This window comes from Cibotium barometz, chromosome 32 (assembly GCF_041138505.1).
Source record: "Cibotium barometz isolate CiBa-2024 chromosome 32, ASM4113850v1, whole genome shotgun sequence".
NCBI lineage: Eukaryota > Viridiplantae > Streptophyta > Polypodiopsida > Cyatheales > Cibotiaceae > Cibotium > Cibotium barometz.
Window position 1 is genome coordinate 17,891,348 of NC_141077.1, and position 6,013 is coordinate 17,897,360.

Below are 6,013 nucleotides of genomic sequence, written 5' to 3' on the forward strand. Positions count from 1 at the left end.
AGATGCTTGCCTAGAGCGATGTGGACAATCACGAGCCCAATGGGATTCTCCGCACTCATAACAGGGGCCCATTGGTTTGGCCTCTACTTTCCTTGGCTGCCATTGACCTGAGGGGCCTGGAGTCCTAGGTTGGTAGCCGCCTAGCAACATTAAAGAGTTTTGTTCCCCTGGTTGAACGTCCAGTGCTGGGCTTGGGTATGCGGGACTTTCAAAGAGATTATCTTTGGATGAATATGATGCGTATTCTTCTTCCACATAGCCTGGGTTTACCAAGTCTCTACACATATTTGAATTGTCATAGTCGACAACCCTCATAGGAGCAGTCCCTGGAGCAGGAGGTTGAGCACCAAGAACAGGTCGTGCTTGCTCTTGTGCCATCGGTGGCTTACGTTCAAAATTAGTATACTGTTGATACATTTGTGGAGCCACTCCACCCCTCGGCTGCTCACGTTCCTGTCTCATTCTCGCAATGCGAGTACATTCCTGTGTGGTATGAGTAAAGTTCCAAGCACAGGCTTGGCACCACTTCTTTGTGGGTTGGTTTGTGACTAGAGGAGAAAAGGTATTACAGTCCTCTGTTTTATGGTCACCGCCACATGCTCCACAAAGATGAGGGCCTGTAGGAAGTACACTCCTCATTCTCTGCTGCTGTTGTTGTGGCTGCATGGGTGGACGATAGGTCTGTCCCAATCTCCGTAGTACAAGGTTAGCTATCTGGTCGGGATTTACTAGCGCTCTAGACCCTGAACTTTGGTCGTCTCCCCACTGATCTCTAGGTTTCACCTCAGGGCCAGAACCATCCTGGAATTTGAAGTTATCGGTGAAATCCATAGCATCATGGCAATACTCATTGAAACTTGTATGTTTCTTCGCATAGAGATGTGTATGCAGTGTCGAATTTTTGAGGCCTTTTAAGAAGAGAGAAATTAATCGACTTTGGGCGGGCTTCTCATCTTCTGGGCAACGATTAATGTACTGCTTCATTCTATTTACACAGTCTCTAACACTCTCATTCTCTCCTTGCTTGAAAGAGTAGATGTGTGCTACCGTGTCATGTTGAATTCCCATCAAGGAAAAAGCAGCAATGAATCGCTCTTCCAAAACTCGTAAAGAAGTTTTGTCTGAAGCTTCTAATGCCTGAAACCAAGCCAGGGCTTTTCCCTCAAGAGTGAGTCCAAACCCTTCAATTTGAGTATGCTTATCAGCAACTTGCTCAGCTCGAACTGCTTGCCTAAATGCTGCTACATGGTCGTATGGATCTCCCGACCCTTCATACTTCTTTACCAGTTTCTGAAGAGTTGATGGCCTTACTTGTCTTGAATACTCATCATAGGGCCTACGGCCTCTCATTCTCAGTGGGAATTGTTCCTCTCGTTGGAAAGATGGTCCACATGTTTCCAAAATTGGTGTGGGTACCCTATTACCAGCCTCACCAAACCCCTCCAAAGATCTTGTCACCCGCATTTCAGGAGGTGCATTTATAGGAGGCCGAGTTGGCTCCCCTGTCCTCCGATTGTTATAATGAGAAAGATGTTGTTGTGGTGTGACCGGTGGTCGCACATTTGGTGTAGGACAATATCTTGGTGCTAGAGTTGGGCTACTAGCTGTGGTCCACTTGGATGTTGAAGGTCCCTCTCTAGTGAACTCTCGTAGGGGAGGAGCAACAGTTTCTCCAAGAAAGGCTGTCTCTCCTGGTTTGGCTGTATTTGTTGAGAACACTTCCATGAATAATGGTTGTCCTTTCCACGTGAGTTCCCGAATCTCTTTCCAATCTAAGGTTCGGTATTCATTGGCCCATTTATCAATTATTCTGTTCATGTGTCCTGCAAGCTTCTCAACTACCACCACATGAGCTAGAGGAAGATCCAGCTGTGGCAATCTAGTTGTGGCATAATATCCCTCTAACGAGTCCTTATAGACCTCTTGAAGTGGGTCATCCTGTAAGACCTTTGTCACAGGAATTTGTCGTACAAACTCCCATTGGCATTCAGCCCCCTGATCCAGTTTACACTTGCCTTTCCTATCCCTTTCCAAATTTAGATCTACAAGAAGTAAATCATCTATGGTGGATGGCTTTGAGGACTGGGCATTGGATGGTCCAGGCATGTCCGGCTCGATGAGCCAGTCATCTCTAGACTCCCTTGCTCTGGAAAGTTCTGATAAGTCTAAGAACTCGGTTTTAGAGAGCTCCCCTAATTTGTCTACCTTTTCTGGATGGTAGGTGACTTCGTAGCGAACTCCATCTCCACCCATGTACATGTTACCCTGGTCATTGACTAGAGGTGCTCTATCAAGTTCTGAGAATATGTCGACGATCTTAACAAGATACCGTTGTTGTGGATCCCTAAAGATCTCAGCTCCTTGAGCATTTGTGTAGACATATTGGAGTCTCACATTGAGTGTTAACCCCATGGTGTCGGCTTCAAATGGATTAAAGGATCTTGAGGGTGTTCTATTTGGGGCTACGGGATGACTATTTGTCGGCCCTAGATTGTCCATGGACAATGAACTAGTTGTTCTGGAGGAAAGGGTATCGGATTGGGATTCAGATAGGGTTTCAGCAATATCTGCCAAATTGCCTACCGATTGGGTCCCACTTTCTTGCGTAGGCACTCTAGAAGGTGCCCTAGGTCCTATGGCAGAATCTACACGACGTCCCGACCGCAAGTGCATAAGGTCAAAATTTTGTTTTGGTTTTTTTATGTGTTTTTGTTTCGTTTTGTTTTTGATTGTTTTGGTTTTGGTTTTTGTGTTTTGTTTTTTTTTATAAAAATATATATATATATGTATATATATATATATATATATTTTTACCCTACCTAACCACTAAAGGCAACTAAAAATGGGTATGTGTGGTGTAACTATCTATCCTATTTTTTTATTATTTATTTTTTAAATGTTTTTTTAATGATTTAATGATTTAATGATTTTTACTTTTTTTAACACAAAAATTATGAATCACACTAAAAAAATACTAATTATGCACAAAGTTACAAAAATTTAAAAAATGCAAGTTAAACTAATTATGCAAAAAATTAAAGAATGAAGAATTACAAATTAAGCAAAAAAGTAGACTCCTAAAAAATACTCAATTTTTTTTCCCTTTTATTTTTTGTTTTTTTTTTTAAATTTTCTTTAGTTTTCTTTTGTTTTTTCTCCTTTTGTTTTTTTTTTAAATATTTTTTTTTTTTGGTTTTGTTTTGTTTTGTTTTGTTTTTTCTAAACTAATAAATTTCGTACCTAATTACAAAAAATATAAATCTACTAATTATGCACGTAATTACAAAAATAAAAAATAAAAAATGCACACTACTTTACTTATGCAAAAATTTAAATAAGGAAAAATGGATTCAAAGTAAAAATAAAAATTGTTTTTTTTAAATTTAATTATTTTTTCTCTTTTTTTTTTAAATATTGTTTTTTTGTTTTGTTTTGTTTTTTTTTTGTTTTTTTAAACTAATAAATTTCGTGCCTAATTACAAAAAATATAAATCTACTAATTATGCACGTAATTACAAAAATAAAAAATAAAAAATGCACACTACTTTACTTATGCAAAAATTTAAATAAGGAACAATGGATTCAAAGTAAAAATAAAAATTGTTTTTTTTTAAATTTAATTGTTTTTTCTCTTTTTTTTAAATTTTTTTTTTTACTATTCCTTTTTTTCTTTTTTTTTTTAAATTTCTTTTTCTCTTCTTTTTTTCTTTTTTTGAAGAAATTATAATTTTTTTTTGTTTTGTTATTTTTATTATTACTTTTTTTATTTAAAAAAAATACACAAACATGAAATATAAATAAAATAAAAAATAAAAAAAATCAAAATCCACCAACCTTATCTTCTTCGCTCGCTCGCACGCCGCTCGCCGGCTTCTTCGCCGGATTCTTCGCCTGGCTCTTCAATGCTTCCTTCACAGCTCTGCAGCCACCGCCTACGCCAGCTTCGCTTTCTGCCGGCGCTTCAGTTGCATACGACGCCTTGCTCTCACTCCTTTTGCTCCTTCACAGCTCTGCAGCCACCGCCTACGCCGCTCGCCGGCTCTCATCTGCTCTCCTACCCGCCTACGCCAGCTTCGCCCACGCCTCTGCTGCTGCTGCTGTTGCTGGTTCCTTCCGCAGGAGACAAGACCTTGTCCACACCTTGCACAGAGATTTTGCCGTCCTTGAAAATGTCGATGTCGATGAGATGCGCTTTGCTTTCGCCGTCGCCAAACACAACCGTGTTGAAATATACAAGTGAAAAGGGTGTGTGTGGGAACAAGCTCTTGGATAGAGGCTGTAAAAGAGGAGATGTAATTGTGAAAGAACCTGTGAAAAGGTTAGGAGAATCTACTGGGAGAGAATAATGGGTAGCATGAGGGAATTTAGGAGTGTGGAGATATTCTGGGAGATAATCAGGGAAAAGAGAAGAGGTGGAGAGAATCAGGCAAGAGGTGGAGATATTCTGGGAGTGAATCATGGAGAAATCAAGGGGATTTGATGCTTGATGTAAACACTATAAATTGAGGCATAGCCCTAATGAGAATTTGCTGGTTTTTGAGTATCCATGCCTACATTAATCTATGTGCTAATTTTTCACTAATTACGTCTTAATCACTTGCTAATCACTTTGTTAATTATGCTGATTCTAGTGTTTGATCCACCATAGTTCATCATTTAGCTCAAATTTCAACATGGTATCAGAGCCATGCCTAGAATCAACCAGATTTATGAGCCCATTAGTGAATTAATCAGGATTAGTAAGATAATTAGCAAAAAAATCAATTTTTTAGTGAGTTTTCACTCTTCCCCTTCACCCCCAGCCAGTGGAGGACTCTATTCTCCATCCACACTCATTATTAGGCTATGAGCTTCTAGCTTAAGCTAGCCAACACCATTGGCTACCAGCCCATCGAAACGGCGCAGCAAACCGCCAAAGGAACTAGGAGAAATCGCGATTTTCGCCGGCGCTTATTTTCTGAGATGTTTGTGACATTGCAACTTCCACAGGTCAAAGATCTCTAATTCCTCTTAGCCCAAGGGGTAATCAAGCATGCTCTACAAGCTGGTGAAGACAGAAATCAATTTCATCAAGTCTACAGAGAGATCCAAGCTCTTCATCAAATCTGCAGGTGACTTTGGTAAAACAGAGATTAAGCTTTCATTATTTGGTCAAATCTTGTGTTTCTTGGCTTAATCCTCTACTAGACTCATTGCTATTGATGCCTTTCAAAGCATTTGAGCTCATTTGAAGTGGAAGGCACCAGATCTGAGCTCCCCGCATACTCTGTTTTCTGCACACAAACCAGAGCATTAATTTGCTAATCAGTGATTAATCAGTGCTAATCACTGTACTTTGGTGCAATTGAGGGTTCAAATTAACCATTAGGTATCTGATACAGATCCCTAAAGCTTCAGATTACAAATCGGAGTTGGTTTGATACTCCAACCATCCCGTACAAATTGGTTACTCTCAATTTAATGTAATTTCTGGTGATTTTATGCTGATAAAATTATTGTAATCATCTATTAAACACCAGATTGAGTTGTAAAAGGGTAGACACTGCCCTTGAATCTTGAATTTGGATCAAGAGGTAAGACCCCCTTCACATCACCATGAATTCAGCACAGGAAATAGCCAAATTTAATGGAGAACAGTTTTATACATGGCAAACAAAAACCATGTATTTGCTGATGAGGAAAAATCTGTGGGGATTAGTTGAAGGGAGAGATGAATGCCCAGAGAGAGGGGAAAATGAGTGGAAGTGTAGGAATGAAAAAGCATTGGGGCTTATTGCACTCAGTTTAAATGATGAGATCATTCACCATATCACAGGGATACAGTGGGCAAAAGATGCATGGGATGAACTCAATAAATTATTTGGTACACAAGCAAAAAATTCCAAGATAAATCTATTAATGCAGTTTTACAAATTGGACATGAAGGAAAGTGAACCCTTAATCACACACTTGAACAAATATAAAAGCATTAAACAACAGCTGGCAGCTATTGGCAAAAAGGTAGAAGATGATG